The following is a 22,931-nucleotide window of genomic DNA, read 5'->3' as shown; positions in this document are numbered from 1 at the left end:
ACAAATTGCAGCCCTCCCCTAGCTGATTGCATGTGGGACAGCTGTGGCAACATTCCCCATAGTCAGTTGTATGGAAACACACTCAAATATCTAGGAACATCATGGTGGTGTTGGCCCTTTTCATTCACTGTGAGCAGAAACCAGATCTGTTGTTTGGCAAACAGCATCTCAGATGGATTGGGGATTCACCTCTAACAACATACACTGTGGAAAGAGGGCAACAAACAGGAGGGGTATGTGCCTGACCTGATTACAGACTCTAAGTGCTGCTATACTGCATTTGGAGTAATGTTGGTTTAACAGTGTTTGCCTGGATATGGATGTCATACATGTTGCAATAGCTGCCATGTCATTTCCATGTTTATGAGGAATCCCCATCTGCAGGGTCATCTGCAAACTGGCCAGTGTTGTGCCTTTGGTTTCATGTGCTAGCCAAAGAGAATCTATCTGTGGACTGCAGAAAGTTGTGTGAGGACTGCAGTCTGTAGATGGTGAAGTCTGTGACAGTTACTGACTTCATAACCATCATAGGACATATGTTGCAACAAACCCTGTTACAACAGTAAATGTATGAGGATATCACAGCAACATGTCAATATTGGCCCTGTGTATGTGCTTCCAGCCACACCTCTGTCAATCTTTGTACATATGTCGTGCATAAAGTGGTGCATGTGTGCCATACACCATAATTAACTCACAGCAGCTGCCAATTCCCTTCATCTCGTGATGTATCTCATTTGACCACTGTCCCTGCAAATGGGTTCTCTCTCAGTCCCCCACTTGCTGAATCCTTGGCCATTGACCGCATCTGCAGTAGAGAAACCAGCCACAAGGACTCAAGGGCTTTGGAAAGAAGATCGGTTAGTTGACCACTATCCCTGTGAATGGGTTCTCTCTCAGTCCCCCACTTGCTGAATCCTTGACCATTGGCCACATCTGCAGTGAAGAAACCAGCCACAAGGACTCAAGGGTTTTGGAAAGAAGATAGGTTACTTAACCACTGTCCCTGTGAATGGGTTCTCTTTCAGTCCCCCACTTGCTGAATCCTTGGCCATTGGGTGCATCTGCAGTGGAGAAACCTCCCACAAGGACTCAAGGGCTTTGGAAAGAAAATAGGTTACTGTAGGTGTCTAGCTATGTTTCCCTCTTAGCCTGCTACTGTAGAAAGTACCTGGTCTAAAGCAGAAATAACTGGCTCTACCGGCGACTAGGAACAGCGGCTGCACACTGCTGTAAATACATTCCCCAGTTAACGATTTCCTTTTAGTTATCAGTAAACCAAGATAAAGCTCAAAGTGAAAAAAGGTAACCCAGTAGATACACTGGAAATGCCCACTTGTAAAACAGAGGCAAAAAGGTACTTAAACTGTCACTTTTTGTCTTCTTCAAACTAGGTATCTACACAGAACGGACACAGCTGAAATCAGGTCTATAGATTGTTTTTCCCTACTAGATTCTAATAACTCCTAACAATTTGGCTATTTAGACACTTACCCTGCAATCTTTAGCCTAGGGTGGCTCTATGTACTTAGGTCTATAGATTGTTGTTTGCAGCATTTGCTACTCAATTTCTCCTGAGTATGATTTTCTACAAGAACTAACTACTTCACATTGCCTGTTAATACTCCCACCCCCCTCCTCCAATATTGTCTTAGCAAATTTTTTTTTAAACCTTTGGAGCCATCTTGGCTTACTCACAGCAGCTGCCAATTCCCTTCAGCTCATGGTGTATCTCATTGTAAATGTTTGAGCTTAAATTTTACATTGCAGCTAAGGTCTCTACAAACTCAATTGTTCTATTGCTTTGTTTCTCTCAGCATTGCTACTGTTGCAGAACTGGTTTCCTATTTATAAAAGTTGTAGACAAAGTGTTACAATGTATCATTTTCCAGTCTGGCTTGGTGCTTAGTGCTGCTAGCACCTACAGATGTTACAGTATCTAACTGGGTTGCTACTCCTCATCACTTTTGTTTAGTAAATGCGTTTCAGTTAAAATAGATGCTAAGCAGTGTGACTGTGTGTTATACGTTAAATACAGAACACCATATTATGGCTAAAGTCCTGTTTTGCTGCCAAGTCAGAGTGATCCTTAGTTGTTTTAACTGCTGTACCATGAGAAATATTATAGCAATGTAGATATGTAAATGTCTGTCTTGCGATATTTAAGTACTGTTGTATACAATTGTTGATAGTTTACTACTGCTATATCTGTGATAGAACTGTTTCTTTAAATTCATGGGCTACCCAAATTATCTGGTATATATCACTAAGTAAGGTGATGTTTAATGTCAAGGGCTTCATATGCGAATGCATAACAGTTGCCTGAGCCTTTTTTACTAAACACTTTGTACCTGTGTAAATAGAGTAACGTGCTGCTACTGTTAAACCCAATACCCCTCCTGCCTGGGTGATAATTTATTATTTCAGTTACCTTTTACAGCACTTCTCTCTCATTCCCTTTTCAGAGACCTTAACGTAATAATTGCTTTTGTCTCCATCTTTTCATTTATTGACCACTGTCCCTGCAAGGGGGTTCTCTCTCAGTCCCCCACTTGCTGAATCCCTGGCCATTGGACACATCTGTAGTGGGGAAACCAGCCACAAGGACTCAAGGGCTTTGGAAAGAAGATGGGTTACTGTAGGTGTCTAGCTATGTTTCCCTCTTAGCCTCCTACTGTAGAAAGTATCTGGCCTAAAGCAGAAATAACTGGCTCTACGGTAGGGATGGCGGCTGCACCCCCATCTGCTATAAATACATTCCCCAGTTAACTTTTTATTTTTAGTTATCAGTAAACCAAGATAAAGCTCTAGGTGAAAAAAGGTAACCCAGTAGATACACTGGAATTGCCCACCTGTAAAATAGAGGCAAAAAGGTACTTAAACTGACACTTTTTGTCTGCTTCAAACTAGGTATCTACCCAGAAAGGACACAGCTGAAATCAGGTTTATAGATTGTTTTTCCCTACTAGATTCTAATAACTCCTAACAATTTGTCTATTTAAACACTTACCCTGCAATCTTTAGCCTGGGGGGGTTCTAGCCTGCTCCGTTCGCTACGCTCACTTCGCTCCCCTCCCTGCCCCATATTCCCACCCACCCCCACTAACTCGACATTTATTCTTAGTCTTAATCCCAACCCTAATTGCCAGCAATTCGGCTACACCACTACTCACCCCCTCCCCTTACATCCAACACAATCATGCTACTACCTAATATAATAACAATCCTAACATGTGTAGTTCTAGCTCACATTACATCCTACCAAGGCTCCACAGTCACATGCCCCAACAACTTACACTGTACTCTCTCAACACCCTCCCTCAAACATTTACACTATAACTACACAACCCCTGCCACCAAAACCATCCTACCAATACACACACTCCATTACCAAACACCTAACACACTCAAAAATAAAATATCCCTAGTATACCATAAGCAATTTACTATGTATATAAAACATATCCTAAACACCCTCTATAAGCTAGTCCTCACTGGAGACATCCATCCAAACCTTGGTCCTCCCAAATCCAAGCAACCCCCCCACAACTCAACTCCTAGCCAGCAAGAAAACAACAGACCTACTTATAGTGTCCCTAAACATCAGAAGTATATGCAATAAAATCCAAGAACTGCATGCCAGCATAAGCATATATTCCCCAGATATTCTCTTCCTAACTGAAACCTGGCTCAAACCTCACATCAAAAGTGAGGAAATACTTCCACCTGAATACAACATCCTTCGCATAGACAGATTGTCCAAAAAAGGAGGTGGTGTAGCATTGATATTTAAACACCACCTCAATATTCAACTCCTGACCTAATCTGCCCCTCACCACAACAATGAAGAAATCCTTTATGCCAATCTCAAACTAAACCCAAACAAAACAATCAATATCATAAGATGCTATTTCCCACCAGGGCAACATATCACACCCCTATAAAATCTACTGAGCTGGGCTACTCTATCTCTTCCCCAGGAAACCATCATTCCCGGTGACTTTAACATCAACTGGCTATCCTGTAATAGTCTCCCAACCATTCACCTTAATCTCCATGTGTTCACTCAACTCATTCAATCCCCTACCCGAATCAACAAAAACCCTAACAATCATACCTTATTTGACTGGATCCTAGTCAACAAAGCCCCTCAGTCTTACCTAGCAGGCTACTTACCTGACAGTCTTAGTGACCACTCCCCCACTTTCCTAATACGGCACCACACAAACAGTCTGAAGCCCATTATCCACAGGCAAATACGGAAGAAGTCCAACTTCAACCCCAACTCCTTCATCTCCTCCCTGCAAAAAATTAACTGGTCACCATTAAAATACCTCAACCTAGATGAGGCTGTCCACTTCTTCAACAGTACCTTCCTCTCCATCCTAAACACCCAGTAAGAAATGCCAAAGTCAGATCCAGGCATGCCCCATGGTTACAAAAGACCACAGAACCCTAATGAAATCCAGAGATAAGGCCTGGGAGCACTGTCGGCTAACAAAAAAATAACTCATATAGGCAATCATTCCTTGAACTGTGCAATAAAGCCAAAAAGCATATACAATTAGACAAATCCCTCTACTATAAATCCACCCTAAATTCTACCAACCACAACCCTAAGCAATTCTGGTCGACTATTAATATCCTCCACCCAGGGAAGGTTGATACCCTCCAGCCGTCCACCCCCCCCTCCTCCAGCAGTATTGCTGAATCCTTCAACAAACACTTCACTGAAACTATAACATCTCTAAACAAACAACACTTCCCTACAACAGCCCTCCACTGACAACCTCCCCTCTGAATACTTTAAAAATGGCATCTGATACACTAGCCTACCCAATTTCAATTCTAATCAACCATTCCATAACAGAAGGCTATGTTCCCTCAATATGGAAAATACCCCACATCATTCCCCTCCACAAAGGCACCCCCTCCACTAACCTCTCCAATTACTGCCCCATTGCTATCTTCTCCCCTCTCTCCAAGATACTTGAAACATGTATTAGCACCCAGGTCTTCAACTACCTCCTAGCTAGTAATCTCCTCTCCAAAACCCAACATGGTTTCAGGCCATATCACAGCACTACCTCCACTCTGCTCTTCTTCACCAACACTATACTTCATCACAAAAACAATGGCCTCTTCTCTACTGCTGTATTTCTAGATCTCTCAAAGGCCTTTGACATGGTATCTCATGAGCTACTACTCTCTACTCTCCCCAACCTCTCCTTCTCACAACCAGCCTGCAACTGTTTCCACAGCTATCTATATGGATGCCAGCAATCAGTAATCTGGGACAATAACACATCACCTCGCCTCCCAGTTACTATCAGAGTTCCCACGGGTCTATCCTTGGCCCTCTGCTATTCTCACTTTTCACTAACAACCTACATACTGCCACCACACAAGCATCTCTTATACATTACCCAGATGACTCTACTCTCATCTGCTCTGCCCCCACTCTACCAGAACTACAACAAATCACACAGGAATCATTCTCTTCTGTAGAAAGCTGGCTATCCAATGCTCAGCTCCTACTCAACTGAAGTAAAACAAAACTTCTCCTGTTCCAACCTTCCAAAGCCACCCAAAACACCCTCCACTTCAACATTCTTGCCAAAGACAATACCATCATCACTCCATCAGAACACACAAAATTACTTGGTGTGGAAATAGACAACAAACTTAGATTTGAAACCCACATATCTCTCACAATAAAAAAAGTTCACAAGAAATTTGGTGCATTATATCGAAGCCGCCAATTCCTAACCAAGGTGGCTAGAATCTCCATAGCCCAGCTAATCTCCACCTTACTCTATGCATCTCCCATATTTACCAACCTTAGACAGGCAGTCCTACACAAGCTGGATGCTTGTTACAACAAAATTGCTAAATTTGCCACTGGAAACTCCTACCACAGCCATCATTGCATCTCCCTTAAAGAACTAAACTGGCTAGAACTCCCACAACTCCTTCACTTTAATCAACTCACCCTCACACATAAACTTATTACCCACCCCCTTAATATCCCTTCAAACCCTTCTCCAACCCTATCACCCCACTAGGCCCCTAAGATCAAGTAACAAAAATCAACTCACTGTTATCAAACCCAAAAACTCAGCAGGAGAAGCCATATTTTCATGTACCATATCTAAACTGTGGAACAATCTTCCACCCTCTATAACTACTATAACTTCCAGCAGCCTTTTCAAGACGGCGCTCAAATTCCACTTAAATTTCCACTGGCTTTGTCCTTGTTCTAATCCAGACTAACAACCCCACCCTTACCTCCCCCCGCCTAGACTGTTAATCCAGCTATACTACCGCCACTACTAACCACAGTCAGAAATAGCTAGTTGTCTTTACATACTTTAACATCTTGTCTGACAACTTTGTTACTAATATTATAAATGACAAGAAACTATCTTGACTTGCAACATTTTCTGTATATACTGGTGATAATCAGTATCTTGTTATTGTATTAAATCCGACAACCTGTAATGTTTGTTATTGCTGCAACCTTGTATCTCTATCATGTACATGATGTGGAGCTTTTCTCCCCGGGCATCCGCTGAAAAAGGACCTGCGTCCAGTTGGAATTTCCTGGTAAACAAATGTAAATAAATAAATAAAATAATTAGTGTCATCATATCTGATAACAAGCCAGTGATATATTAGACTGCTACACATGTTATGTACAGTAGGGGTTATATTTCATGACATAACCTGGACATTCTGTGGATGATTGTACAGTACTGAGGTCTGTGTACTTACGGAGAATGTCGGCAGTGTGTGTATTGTTAAGATGTACTTTAGCCTGTGTACAGACTGTGATAGATGTCATTGTTTTAGCTCCCCTCCTATCTGATTATTTATTTATTTATTTATATTTGTTGACCGGGAGTGTCCGACTGGACATAGGTCCATTTTCAGCGGAGGCCCAGGGAGAAAAGCTCCACAGTTAAAACAGACAGTAGTTACATTGGATTACATAGCGATTAACAATTTACATAGCAATTACTTACAACATATTTACAGATGAAGAACATACTACATCAGTAGACAACTAGAATCTATCTGTGAAGTACATAACAGACATTAACAAATGTTACAATAAGAAGTTCCTGCTGTATAATAAGTACTAGGCTTATGAGCATCTGAGCTTGCTATAATCAAGGTAGTTAGTGGAGTGGAAAGAAAGGTAGTGGTTGGATGGGGTGGGTGATATTAGAGTGGGAGTTGCAAGGGCATAGCCAGCATGTTTTTAGGTGTTCTTTTAGTAAAGTTTTGAAGTGGGTGCATGATGGTATGCAGGTAATTGTGGGTGGGAGGGAGTTCTATAATTTGGCTATGGCGCAAGAGAATAGTGCTTCACCAGCAGAGTTATTGGCTTTAGTGATCTGCAAGTGATTTTTGTTGCTGGATCTTAGTGGTCTGGTGGTGCGATAGGGTTGGAGTAGATTCTGGAGGGATGGGACATTTAGTCGATGGTTTACTAGTTTGTGGGCGAGTGAAAGTTGATACCATTAAAGGAGGTGAGGGAGTTCAAGCCAGCCCAGTTCAGCAAGTGAGAGACAGTGGTGACTATGGTAGGATGCCCCTGTGGCAAATTTGGCGATTTTGTTGTAGCAGGTCTCTAGCTTGTTTAGATCGCATTGCCTTAGGTTGCTATATATTGGAGAGGCATAAAGTAGGGTGGAGATAAGGTGGGAATTTGCTATTGAAATCTTTGCTGCTTTGGTGAGAAGTTGCTTATTTCTGTATAATACTCCTAGTTTTTTGTGGACTTTTTTATGGTCATGGATATGTGAATGTCAAATTTTAGTTTATTGTCTATTTCCACTCCTAGCAGTTTGGTGTGTTCAGTTGGGTATATAGTGGTGTTGTCCTTTGCTATGATGTTAAAGTGAGAGTTGTTTTGAGTATGTTTGGTGGGTTGGAAGATGAGTAGTTTAGTTTTGTTTGGGTTGAGTATTAATTGGGCATCGGATAACCAAGTTTCAACAGAGGAAAAGGCTTTGTGTGTGACTTTTTGCAGTTTGGGTAGGGACTGGGCTGAGCAGATGATGGTTGAGTCATCTGCGTATTGTATGAGTGTGCCATGTTTGGTGGCAGATGCTAGATTATTGGTGAAAACAGAGAAGAGAGGGGGTCCAAGGATGGATCCTTGGGGAACCCCTATGGAGACAGGTAGTAGGGGAGATATGTCATTCTGCCATACAATGGATTGTTGGCGGTCAGACAGGTAACTCTGAAACTAGTTGGTGACTGGTTTGAGAGAAGGATAGGTTATTGAGGACAGAGATAAGTTGTTTGTGTGGGACCATGTCAAATGCTTTAGATAGGTCTAGGAAAGTAGCAGAGGAGAGATAGCCATTGTTTTTATGATGAAGGACAGTGTTAGTAAAGGAGAGTGGTGCTATGGTTTGGTCTGAAACCATGCTGAGTATTGGAAAGGAGGTTGTTAGTAAGGAGGTAGTCTGAGACCTGAGAGTGTATGCATCTCTCTAGTATTTTGGAGAGTGGAGAGAGAGAATAGCTATGGGGCAGTAATTGGTTAGTTCTCTGGAGGGTCCACCTTTGTGGAGGGGAATTATATGTGATACTTTCCACAGTGTGGGAACATAACTTTCTGACAGAGATCGGTTAATCAAGATGGATACTGGGTAGGCCAGAGCATCAGCTGTAATTTGTAGGTATTCACTTGGGAGGTTGTCTGCTGCTAATTTGGTGGGCTTAAGTTTAGTTAAGAGTTTTTTATGTTGGAGGTAGGTACAGGAGAAAAAGAGAAGGCAGTGGGGAGATTACTAGTTGAAGGTGTGGGTTGGAGGGGAGGGGGGTTGTGTTGTTTAGCTAGTGATAGTATGGTTTGTATGAAGTGTGTGTTGAATGAGATAGCAATAATTTCTGAGGAGTGAGTGATGTTAGGAGGAGGGGTACTTACTTTACCTGGGTGGAGAATGGAGTTTATGGAGGACCAGAATTGTTTGGGACTGAGTTGGGAGGAGTCTAGGGCAGACTGGTAGTATTGGAATTGTTCCTGTTTTATTAGCTTTTTGACTCTATTGTGTAGTTCTAGGAATTTCTGTCTAGTTGAGGGGGTTTTGGTTTTGCGCCAGTGCTCCCAGGCTTTATCCCTGTTTTTCATTTGTGACTTAGTGGTTTTCTGTAGCCATGGGGAGGGTTGTGCTTTGATTCTGGAAAGTTTTATGGGGGCATGGTAATTAAGGATGTTCAGGAAGGTAGTATTAAAAAATTCAACTGCGTCATCTAGACTGAGGTACTTTAGAGGATGCCAGTTACATTCTTTGAGGGATGAAATGAATGTGAGTGGGTTAAAGTTTAGTTTTTTACGTATCTGACGGTAGACAACATGTTTAGCTTGGTATAGGTATTTTTTCAGTAGGAATGTTGGGGAGTGATCACTGAGGCTATCTGATAAGCAGCCTGTTATATATGACTGGGGGCTCTTACTAACTAGTATCCAATCCAGGGTAGTGTGCTTGCTGGAGTTTTTATTTATCCTTGTTGGTGACTGGACTAGTTGGGTGAAGCCATGAAGGTTTACATGATGGGTTGGATGGTTGCCAGAACAGGATTGCCAGTCAATATTGAAATCACCTAAAATGATAGTTTCTTGAGGGAGATGGTGGGTAGACCAGCTGAGGAGGTTTTCTAGTGGAGGGATGTTTTGGCCAGGTGGGAAGTACCATCCAATTATGTAGATGGTTTTGTTTTGGTTTATTTTGAGGTTGGTATATATTATTTCTTCATTGTGTATTTGTGGAGCTGATGATTTTAAGATCTGGATGTTTAGATGCTGTTTAAATATTATAGCTAGACCACCTCCTTTCTTGTTTAGCCAGTCTACTCTTAGTATGCCATAACCTGTAAGGAGTATTTGCTCACTGGTAATGTGAGGTTTTAGCCAGGTTTCTGTCAGGATGACTATATCTGGGGAGTACAAGTCTATGGCGGCATGGATTTCATGGACTTTGTTGGATATACTTCTAATATTTAGGCTTAGTAGAAGGAAGTCACTTGGCTTTCTATTGGCTGTAATATGGGAGAAGTGGTTTCTAGTCTGATTATGAGGATTGGGGTTGGAGATGGTAGGGCCAGGGTTGGGGTGGATGTCTCCACTTAGGGCTAGTTTTGATATGCATGAGGTTAGTAGTTTTATCAGTTTTTTAATGTGTTTGTTTATAAGGGAAACTTTATGATTGTGCTCTGTGGGTAATAGGTATGGTGGGTGGGTTACTATGTTAAGTTGTGGGGATGCTTTATGTTTGAGTAATATAGTTGGTAGAATATGCGGGGGGGCATAGGGATGGTTCTTGAGTTGGTGGGAGGGGAGCTGAGTGAGGGTGAGACATGAGTGGTGGTGTGAGTAGTAGTACAGTGGTAGTGGTTGAGTGGGGGAATGATGGAGCTTTGGTAGGATGTAAGATATGCAAGTAGAGTGCATGCAGGGAGCATAGGTAAGATATGCTTGCACATGTTAGCTGAGGAGGAGTGATAGTAGTGGGAAGATGGAGGAGGTAGTGTTGGGTTAGTGCTGTGGTTGGTTATTGGAAAGATGGGAGGGGTTTGTGAGTGTTATAAAGGTGGGACCACTGGGGGCGGGGAGCGAAGTGGGTAGAGACCCTGTAAGTTGCTCTTATTAGGGGGTGGGACCACTGGGGGCGGGGAGCGAAGTGGGTAGAGACTCTGTTAGTTGCTCTTATTAGGGGCTGAAAGCAATCAGGTAACAGAGTTAACTGATAAATGAACATATGATAGTGACAAGGGTGGTTGTAGTTTTAAAAATGGTGCCTGCCACAGATAATATTTATTAACTTTGGGATTGTCTTAAGGTAATAAACAGGGAAGGGGGAGGGGAGAACAAGGGTGTGAGCAGGCAGTTCTTTGTACTGCTGCTAATGAGCCAAAGCAAAGACAAGTTTGTGTTTAAGAAACAATAACAATTGACCAAAGACTGCTCTGAAACTGTAAGTCATTTCTTAAACATTTCTCAGGTGAAAAAACAGGATAACCTTGTATCAGTAGGCTACTGTGGTCCCAGTTTAAATTAACAAACACACAGTATTGATCAGTTATAGATACTATTTGCTAACAGAAGGGAATAAGAGAGAAAGTGGATGATGTGTGTGTGCGTGTGTGTGTGTGTGTGTGTGTGTGTGTGTGTGTGTGTGTGTGTATGAGGTGGGGGGGCTGCTTACAAGCCAGAGCAGAGTGCTCTCCAGGGGAAAATGAATATTGGCTCAAACAGGTAGACACATACTCAAAGTTAACTTTAGTTGTTTGCAGACAGTTCAGACCAGGACTGCGCTTTTCTTATAATAATGATAAAGGTGGTACCGCAGTTGAATACTTAAGAGTATTGTACTGAGTATTGTACTGATGTTACATGCTGCCCCACTGCCCAGTACCATATTGGCGTACATGTTCACACAGCCATACACACACATGTCTATATATATATATATATAAAATGTCAAGATATAGATATGGTGTATCTGTTTACAGATTAATATATTTCCACACATACATCTAGATGATGGTATACATTATCTGTACTGTTGCTTTACTGGACTGGATGATATGTTTGTGAAAACATCAGGACTATGCATATCTGCCATGGCTTAGTGGTGAAGCACTTTGTTTATGGTTGCAGGGTCCGTTGTTTGAGCCTTGCAGGAGCTGTTTGTTTTGTTGCTGGGCAGAACATGGCCCGTTAGATACAGACAGCTGTAGGCAATTTCTAACAGTTGTAAATATTAATGTGGGGGGTGAGGGGCCACAGCCCCCAGATGGGTGGGGGGTGCAGGGGGCTTGCCCTCCTGCATTATGATATGTATTCCAACTTGTAATTCGGAAATCAGAGATTCTGCTTTTCGATTTGCTGAGTTTTGAACTTCGGTGCAATTCGAAATGACTGATTCGTCCTTTCGGTTCACAGAAAGGAACCACTATATTTGAAAACGAAGAAAGAAACTCAAACAAAGTTGAAAAAAGACAAAGGAAAATGAAAAACAGTGTTGACTGTTCTCAATGGTGTGTCTAGCTAGAGCATTGTTAGAATTGTTTTTACGAATGTTGTACATGTCTTCGTATATGTGCTGTTTCAGATGTCTCTCAGTTTTACCTACATAGAAACAGTCGCATTTGTCGCATAAGGCCAAATAAACCACCCATTTGACAAATGCGACTGTTTCTTTGTAGGTAAAACTGTGAGACAGTCAACATTGTTTTTCATTTTCCATTTCTTGACAGGAGGGGTGGTCCATGGTCTCTAATTCTAGAGGAAAAATAATTACTTTGGCAATTGCGGCTTAATTCTTTCAATTTCCCTGGCCTTCATGATAATTGCAATGTTAAATTTGTTGAATTTGAAATCTTTAGACAGATGATTTGTTTAAACCATACACATTTTTATACAGTTGAAGAACACTTATTCTTATTTATTTCAACTAACCTATATTTGTTGTTGTCATTTTTTACAACACAGTTATTTTAAACATTTTTATTTTCTAATTTGAGAAACAGAAAGTGATGTTTGTATGTATTTGTTATTTAAATAATGTATTTTCCTTTGTTCAATGTATCTGAAGAAGTTCGGCAACATTGGTAGATGAAAGCGCTAATAAATTATTTGTTTTACACACAGGAGTGGACAGCCGAATTTGTCTTTTTTCAACTTCGTTTGAGGTTCACAGAAAGGGCCGTACAGAGAAATGATTGTCTTCCTTTCAAAGGTAAACTATCTATATCTAATATCTATATAGGTATATATGGACATACATCTGTACGTAAACTTGGGAACATAACCAAAACATATATGTCCACATGCACCATTAATGGGTTTGAGAGACCCAAACAACATACGTCTGGCACGGATAGATATACCCCCCCAACAGCTAAACATGTCTGGCCTGCAATACACTACCAACCTTAGCAGATCCCATAACCAGGACCCTACATGACAAGGGCAGTACATGCTAACAGTACTCCATCCCACCTGTAGGATGTCAGCCTGTCATTACTAACATATCATATAGTACAGTCAAGTGAAGTGTCATGCTTGGGGGAACCCCCCCCTGAGCAGGCACTGTAAGTAGCTGGGATACCTCGTACAATCCAACAGGCCTACACCTGACAATGGATTCACCAATGTTGGCAAGGAGAACCATAATTCCACCATGTCAGCTGGGAACTACCACCCAGTAGCCTGATGAGCCTGGTCTGCAGGGACATGGAACATATCAACAATGAACCCATGGCCAATGTCACTGGGAATCTTTAAACCCTGGACTCCACCAATGTTGGACTTGTCAAAGGCAAAGAATACAACCTGAACCTGGTATACCTCCTTGACGCAATCATGGCAGGTGTAGATGAGGGTTAGGAGGTGCACAAAGCCTATGTAGATCATAGCAGGCTTTTGCACACCATCCCACATGTAGGAATGTGTGTAGATAAGGGATCTACCTCCGTTCACAGAATGTTTCCCCCAGGACTATAAAACAAGATAGGCACCACAAAGCACAATCCGACTTCCACAGGTGAGCAACGTTCATTTATTGAACCAAAATACAACCACGACTAAGCGCTTTCGCCAGCAATCTGGCTTCATCAGAGTCATTCATTTCAACATTTCCTGTTCCTTATATTCCATAAAAACAAATCCCATTGGATTAAACCAAATAACACCCACCTACACATTTAACAACCCTAGTTAATAAATTTAAAACTGTGTACATCAATGTTAATATATAAAAATGTATAAATACATATACACTGTAAACTCATCAACTAACATCCATTTTTTAAAAATTAAACAATTATTACATTATTAATTTATCTATACTTACTTTTAAACTTATTATAATCTCAAAACATGTAAAACTTGCAATTTCATCCACTTTAACATATTGCAATGTGATTTTGTCAAGATAAAATCATAATAAAACATATTATAAGTGCAACTAGCCAAATCTCACATCATTCAAAAAATGCTCTACTGTCATATTTGCTGGGACCTTAATTTCATCATTGGTTTTAGTGAAATATAGTCATTCAAGCCCGGAGGCCTACAGGCATCTAATCTTATCTGCCATTCTGTTTCCAATGCCCCCACTTTATTGACTATATCACCACCTTCACCACAATCTAGCACACGCCCTATAACAAAAAATATAAATTTGTTGAAATCCGTACATTTCATACTATGTAAATAAAGTGCATTGTGCTTATCCTTCTTTTTAATGGATCTGATGTGTTCTGTAGGTGGGTGTTATTTGGTTTAATCCAATGGGATTTGTTTTTATGGAATATAAGGAACAGGAAATGTTGAAATGAATGACTCTGATGAAGCCAGATTGCTGGCGAAAGCGCTTAGTCGTGGTTGTATTTTGGTTCAATAAATGAACGTTGCTCACCTGTGGAAGTCGGATTGTGCTTTGTGGTGCCTATCTTGTTTTATATGCCATCAGCCCTTGTGGGTGTAATTTTTTCTTTTTCCCCCAGGACTGCTTGGCAATTGACAACATTCCACAGGTGCCATCCCGTGGACATACAGTCCTTCACAGGTCATAGATGTGTTAATGCCCTCCTCCACACTGTAGAGGTGTGCAGTAATACTGGGGTTGCCATAACTCACTGGGTGTGGCTGTTGTGGACACATCCACCATCACTGCAGTTACTGTTGCATCTATCCCCCCACATAGCTGTCTGTAATACTGTACAGTGTATGTTATCAGGATGGTTAGTTGTTGCTTACACCATTCACAGTAGAAGAGCACCTCACACCCTCCTAAGGGTAGGGCTATGCCACCGGCATTGGCACACCCATGTTACTGAAGTGAGGAACGCAGTAGAGTGGGGAAAGGGACATACACCCTGCTGTTAGCATGTTCAGTGTCATCCACATTGCAGACTGCATATATAGCAATGTGTGGTTGTGCCTATCCTGTTTTGGTGAGATCACATGGGCAACAGATGTGTTACCTGCACAGGGGCATACCTCCATGTGTACAGTCTTGTATCTGTATTGCATCCAAACCAAATGCTCTGTGTGCTGTACCCAGCCATGTCATGTGTACCACCCACTACACTTACTGGTGTCCACTGTAGAAGGCCTGCTGACACCACTACACCCATCAGCCATGTGGCACATGGACAAACACAACACAATCAGAATAGATAATGATGAAAACAATACAACATTGTTAATTACAGCTATAATGCATCATGGCTGCACAGCTACACCTTCCAAGATATTAGCATTTCACTTTACTGCTGACAACATGCATTGTTACACTGTTGTACAGACACCCTCATGCATCATGGCTGCACAGCTACACCTTCCAAGATATTAGCATTTCACTTTACTGCTGACAACATGCTACACATCATTCCATTGTTACACTGTTGTACAGTCACCCTGTGCATCATGGCTGCACAGCTACACCTTCCAAGATATTAACATTTCACTTTACTGCTGACAACATGCTACACAACATTCCATTGCTACACTGTTGTACAGTCACTCTATGCATCAGAACCATGTTGACCTGTCCCTACATCGATATTACGGAAGACAGGATGTGGCACAGGTATCATCATATGCACAGGGTGTGTTTTTGGTTTGCCAGAGGCCTAGGCTGAGCCATAAAATTGACAATGTGTGTGTGTGTGTGTGTGTTTGTGTGTGTGTGTGTGTGTGTGTGGGGGGGGGGAGGGCTGAGTAGTGTTATGGCCCAATGGTGATGTTGTGTGTTGCTCTCAACTGTGGGCCTATCCATATGATAGCCCGAGGATTGGCTGTTAGGTTTTGTCTGTGCAACACACAGGTATTGTCCCAAATATATCAGGGGCATTCTGTCTGTTGAGTGCTATCAGTACATGGCTACATCCGTTTGTATTTTGATGTTGTATTCCTGTATAAGGGTATGTTGCAACAAATCCTGTTAACACCAGCAATTTCCAGGGTGTGTAACAGCAATAATGCAAATATGGCCCTATGCTCCTGCCTCTGTCTTCCACATATATGCCAGTCTTTGTCCTGCTGTGATACAGACAGGGATTGTTAGGTAATGGCCTATCATTATTTACTGCTAACATTACTGCTGTCATCCCAATCATGTCATGGATTCCCACACCAACTGTTGGTAAAAGTCCATATATATGGGGGCAACAGCTGGACAACACATATGTGCCCTTGGACATTCCTGAGGTAAGTGTGTGGTACACAGTGTTCCTTGCCCTTGTACATCCATTTATGGGGGGGGGGGGGTTCAATGCCATTAACCTAGGCTGTGACACCTTTTCAGGGATATAAGTGTTAAGACAAGGGTCATTCAGTGTGATAGTGAGATGTTAGGTTAAGCAATGTTATGCACGAGATATTGTGACATTACCACAAGTGCTACATTTCTCCCTAGGGCTTGACTACAGGGTGCAATTGGAGGCTGCTGAACTACATCTGTAATTGTTGATAGTTATTTATCTTGAAGGCAAATCCTATGTCTACTGTTGTAGTAATTGAAGGCCTTGGCCTGGACAGCATAGTATGGTATATATCCACATTGCTTGCATCTACTGTTTGTGTGGGGCTTGTATTCATCACTGATTACTTATTTCAGAATTTATGTGGTGTAAGTACTGGCATATTTTATTGTATAGTACACAAATAAAGGTTTTCTGTGTATGCATACCTGTGTGTCGTGTCATGCCCTTTGAATTGTGAGTGGGTATATGTTTAATGTTAGTATTCTTATTAGTGGGAATGGTTGCCACACGACACATTTCACAGGTGCCAGCTGAGGGGCTTGTGGCTGAGGGATATACTTTGTACCTAGTACTTCCACACTACTTCTACATATGTATGGCTACTAATACCTTTTGTCTGGGTATATGTGTATGTACCTATATATATATATATATATATATATATATATATATATATAATATTTATCTATCTATATACAATTGATGTTATATGATTATTTGTGAGTCATATATATATATATATATATATATACATACATACATATAGCTGTCTGTCTACATTTATAAATATATATCTGTCCATATGTCCATGCATGTTCGGCTCATATTCTGGCCTGTACCTCATTCTCTTGGCAATTGACATGGATGATCGCAGCATTGAAGTCAGAAACTAGTGCCAACACTTGTGTTTCAGACTTCATCTCCTTCTACATATGTGTTCTAATACATATAACTGTGTAACTAGTAGCATTTCAAGTGTATTAGAGCAGTAGTTAACATAGATCCCTATTTATACCCACATTGTGGCACACTTTGTCCAGACTTCTTGCATTAACAGGTTGTGTGGTATGATATTACTACATTTCCTGTTCTGTTGACTGATTGTGCTGGATGACGTTTGTGAAAACATCAGAGTTGTGTATATCTGCTATGGTTTAGTGGTAAATCACTTTGTGTATGGAGTGCAGGGTCCTGGGTTTGAGCCTTGCAGAGGCAGTTTATGTTGTTGCTGGCCAGAACACGGGCTGTTGGTTACAGAGTGATTAAGGCACTTTAAAGCATTTGTAAGTAGGTTTGCACAGAGCTAAGCACAGCCAACTTCCAATTACAGTAGTCAGTTTCTATATTGCTTAGTCTGTGTAGGCAGTGCTTACCCCCGTGCAAACAGGCTGAAACCTGCTTACTGCTGCTTAAAAGTGCCTACTACCGCTTACCTCTGTGCTAATTTCTTCTTTAAAAGAAAAGAAAAAGGGGTGATAGGAAAGTGGTGAAAAAGGGGAACAAAGAAGGAAAGACAGTAGGTAAGATAGCTAGGGTTGTGCAGGAAGGGTGTAGGGAAGGTCCATAGCTGCCCATTTCTTCTACAGCAACAGCTGTGCATATGCAATGAATTTGGAGGTACATTTGAACATTCTGACCCCTGGGAGATGGGTGAGGACAACAATATGTTTTGATGCCAATTAGACCAGATTACATGTGTCCAGTGGACATGTGTGCAAAATAGACAGCTATGTATGGGGCATGATTTTTTTTTGGGAACAGATTGCCCCTTTTTTTGTTTTTTTAAGGTGAGAGTGGGATGTTGGGGAAGGAAAGTAGGTATGGGGGATAAGTTGGGTAGGATGACAGACAAGTCAGACAAGACAGCATACAGGGGTGGTATATGACACGTGGGTGGGACACCTTGGATGGGGAGGGGTGCTTGGAAGTAGCAAGCCCATGGGCCCCCAAATGGAAACAGTGGGACTGAGGTCCCCACCCATGGACAGTTACCACTGCACCTTCACGGCCCCAAAGGTGGCTGTGCTGGGGGCTGTGTAGGAGGGGCAGGCTCACCCTCTAATTGCATCACTCGGCCCTCAAGCTGGCGTAGCCGGTCTCGAAACTCCATATTGAGCTCCCTATGCACCACGGCTCGGACCGGACAACGGGTGACATGTTCCTCTCCATGCCTGCTCCCGGGGGGGGAGGCCCATCCCCTGCAGCGGTTCCACCCAAAGGTGGTGCAGGGCCAATGGAGGAGGAGGTCCCAGGCTGGACCCCAAACATGCTGGTGCCTGGTGCCATGGCCAGCTGAGGTGGGACAGGTGGGTCCGCTGGGACCGGCCTTCCCATATGCGCTATGTTGTAGCAGGTTTATGACAAATATGCATTAGTAATAGTCAGCAGCATTCGGGATTAATTATAACAGCATGCATAGGTATTCCCATTAACACAAAACACCAGATATAACACAGTTCATAGGTTCATACTAGGCTATTTGCCCTAGGGCATTTATAAGCCTAGCCAGAGTGTGTTTGCCTTTCGCCACCCATTTTAAATTAATTTTGCTATGCCCTTTTTCGAGGTTAGTATACTGTGCCTCTGTCTAACAGTGACACAGAAGTAATACCCAGGGTAAACCTATGATCCCCCATCCACTCATCAAGATTCCTCTTGAAGAGAGTCAATGAGGGACTCTGCCTAACCTGGACTGGGATTTTATTCCAGAGGGAAGGGAGCCTCTGGGTTATGAATCTGTCCCTCCAGCATGTCCTATTTCAGTGCTGAGGTTCAAGTCTCTCGAGCACGTAGCTCGATGGGATTTGGATTTTCTGAGGTGCAGCATGTCCATTAATTCCGGGTTGGATATGGCTTTATACATCAGGCACAGATCGCCTCTGAGCAGGTTGTATGCCACTGAGTAGAGCTGGAGTTTCTTTAACTGGGCAGCATATGGCATCTGTTTGAGCCCTTTGATCCTCTTGGTGAGGTACTTTTGAGGTCTTTCCAGTTGCTGCAGGTGTCTGGTAAGGTACATCCCAAAAGGGGCATTGTACTCAATTATGGACCTGATGAAGGATGAGTAAAGAGGCACAATGACCTCCCCTGATCTAGATGTGAATCCCTTCATGATTAGGTGGGCTATATAAAATGCTTTTCTAACCACTTTGGCCACGTGGTTGTCAAATGAGAGATTGCTATCAACTTGGGTCCCCAGGTCCCTAATTACTGTTTTTGCCAAAGGGGATGACTATACACATTTTGGCATTTAGCTTAAGGCCATGGCTCTGGCACCAGTTGTCTGTTTCTATGAGGCCCTTTTGGAGGATGCTTGTGTCAGCTAGAGAGTCGATTATGGCGCCTAGTTTGCAGTCATCTGCAAACTTGTCAGCCACAGTCCTTCCATGTTGGCCTGTACCTCCGAGAAATATATACCGAACAAGAGAGGTCCCAGGACTGAGCCTTGTGGGATGCCACTTGTAACTGGTTTGGAGTCTGACATAGCTCCAGCAATTCTAACCATGTGGGTTCTGTCCTTGAGCCAGTTTGCAACCCATCTAGTGACATAGGGGTTTATATTTAAGCTGGTGAACTTATCTATAATGCCCGAGTGGGGTATTGTATCGAAGGCTTTTGCGAGGTCCAGGTAGGCTGTGTGGACCACCTTCCCCTCGTCAATGGCCTTGGTGACTGTTTCAAAGAAATCGACCAGGTTTAAGAGGCAGGATCTGCCCTTAACAAAGCCGAACTGAGTAGGATCCATTGTCTGTAGGTCCCCAATATCTTTATTTATGAGGCCCATGATGATCCTTTACATAGCTTTGCAGACCAAGCTAGTCAGGCTTATGGGGCAATAGTTTCCAGGATCCATTGAGGCACCACCTTTGTGGAGAGGGACCACTGTTGCTGTACACCACTCTTTGGGTACATAATCTGTAGTAAGGCTGAGATTGAACAGTAGTTTTATGTTTGGGTTTAGCTCTTCTTGGAGTTCATGTACGAAGCAGCCCGGGACACCGTCTGGTCCCATTGATGCTGTGTTTTTTGCTTTGGAGAGGGCGGCTCTTACCTGAGCATCTGAGATGTCAGGGGGGCAGCACTCTGCTGGGATAAATATTTGCCCTTTTGGTGGGGAGGGGGGGGAGAAGTTTGCACTGAACCTGTCAGCTAGGATGTTGGCAATGTCTGTGGGTTCGGTGTATTTTTGTCATTTTGGACTAATTCTGAGCATATCTGGGAATTCCCACCCAGGTTCCTAACATAACTGAAGAAAGCCTTGTGATTATCCTTAGTGTCCTGTGCAATTTTTCTCTCGAAGCTGGCCTTAGACGATTTTATGAATGCCCATAGTTTTTTGCTAATACTGATCAGAGATGCCTTCCCTTTTTGGGATTTTGCTCTATCATGTAGTAGCTTCCTCCTTCTATTGTATAGTTTGTTTATGGCTGGGGTCCTGCCTTTGGAGGATTGGGTCTTGGTTTTATTTGGGATTGCATGATCCATGCATTCCTGAAGGTGTTCATAGAATGCGTTTATAAAGGATTCTGCAGTCTGGGCCGTATTTTCCACAGGCCCGGAGGCTTTGAAGGATTCCACCTTGGTTTTGAGGAGTGTGAAATTTGCTTTAGAGAAGTTTTTCACTGTGGTTTTTTGGGCAGGGGTGGGGTCGGGATGTGAATATCCAGTGAGATTAGTTTATGGTCTGATCTTACCAGTGAGGGATACACTTCTGGTCTGGAGCACAGAGTCCCCATGTTGGTGATGATCAGGTCCAGTATGCTTTCCCCTCTTGTGGGAGTGGTAACAAGTTGTTCCATAGCATTTGAGTTTATAAATTCTAGGAACCTTTGGGCTAGGGTGTTGGAGCTAGAGTAATGCTCCCAGTCTATGTTTGGGTAGTTGAAGCTGCCCAATATAATAGTGTTTGGAGAGACTTTCATATTTTCCAGTGTTCTCAGGAAGGCTGAGTGGGGTTCCTGGGTTTGGGAGGGTGGTCTGTAGCAGGCTATAAACTGGAAGGCAGTTTTACCCACCGTTAGTTGCACATGGATAGTCTCTGATGCTTCATGCTGTGCCACCAACCTGGAGGTGTGGGTATCTTTGACGAATATTGATACTCCCCCTCCTTTTGTGGTTCGGTCCAAGTTTTCGGGATGAAAAGCATGGTATGAGGTATAACTTGGTAGTGCTGGGGTGCTCTCAGGAGCCTTGAACCAGGTTTCTGTTACTGCACAGATATTGATGTTCTCCATGCTAAGGAGAGTTTTGATTGCGTGCATCTTGAGGTTTAGACTTCTGGCGTTGAGTAGCACTACTCTTAGTTTCTTATCCCTTGTGATACCTATGGAGGTGGGTTTGTCTTTTGAGTCTTGCCTAAAAAAGGCACTATGGGGGTAGCAAGAGCCTTTGCCAATATCTGAAAGCCCAGGGGTGATAGGTGCAAGCCGTCCCTAGCGAAGCATCATGGCTTGTCGAGCATGTCATCCCAGGCTGACAGGCATTGGATCCTCTTTGAATGACACCAATACTTAAGCCAATTGTTGAAATTGATCATCTCGTCTTCATATTGTGGCATCATTCTTGGTGAGGGTAAGATGCTACTCAAGGTCAGGGTCATACCAGCCTGGGCTACATGCTCAGAGAGCTCCTCTATGTCTCTTTTCATGTAGTCCAGGGAGGCACATCTCAGGTCATTCACACCAGCATGGACAATGACTGAGTCATATTTGTACTTGCCTTGGAGTGACCTGAGTGCTTGTGTTATGTGGTGGATCCTAGCGCCCGACAGGCAGCTCACAGTGACTTTCTCCTTGTTCAGCCTGGTGAGCGGGACATCAGTGTGCCTGACGATAGAGTCACCTATTACAAGTGTATCAGGTGTGTTGTTTAGCCTTAAGGGCTGTGACTGTTCGGCACACTGGCTTTGTGAGCGATGTGTTGCACGTGTTTTGTTTTGGGGTAGCGGTTGCTTGGGTGTCTGCTTTGGAGGTCTCTGCTGCTTAGGCAGATTTTTATTTAGAGCCTCCGAGTATGTTTTTGTGTGTTTATGTGTTTGGTTTGCTGTTGTGGTAGGTCTATGTGAGACTGGAATTGTAGTGAGTGTGGTTTCCTTCTCCTCCTGACTGGTTACGCCAGTACTGAGTTGAGAGAGCTTAGCCTCCAGTTTGGCTATATGGTTGCATCTCTCACATGTGTTGGAATTTGTTGGGAGGAGGAGAGGGTTGTCTGTGTACATGAGGCAGTTGTAACATTGCCTCAAGATTCCCAGATTCACCAGCTGGACCAGAGAGGAGATTGACAACTGACCTTTGGACATGCTAGAATAGTATTAGGAATTCCTTTATAATTGAAAAAAGGGCCAATGGGGAACAAGGTACTCAAGGGGAGTTTGTGAGGGTGTAGTGCTTTTAATTTTTTAGTGCTGACTTATATAATTGCTTTAGTGAGAAAGTGCCAGGTAACTTAAATGCAATGTGTTACAGGTAACTTAGGTACAGGTAACAGTTGTAGAGCAAGCAGAACACATGCATATATGGAACAACAGTGGCCATTACAACAGCACGCAGGTTTCATTGATGGCAACAAGCCACCAATATGGGTGTATTTTAGCATGGCATACGCATAGAAACAAATGTGAATATTTATAAACCATTAGG

This window comes from Protopterus annectens, chromosome 16.part0 (assembly GCF_019279795.1).
Source record: "Protopterus annectens isolate FY-2018-M chromosome 16.part0, PAN1.0, whole genome shotgun sequence".
In the NCBI taxonomy this organism is placed as follows: Eukaryota; Metazoa; Chordata; order Ceratodontiformes; family Protopteridae; genus Protopterus; species Protopterus annectens.
This window is presented reverse-complemented; position numbering follows the sequence as displayed.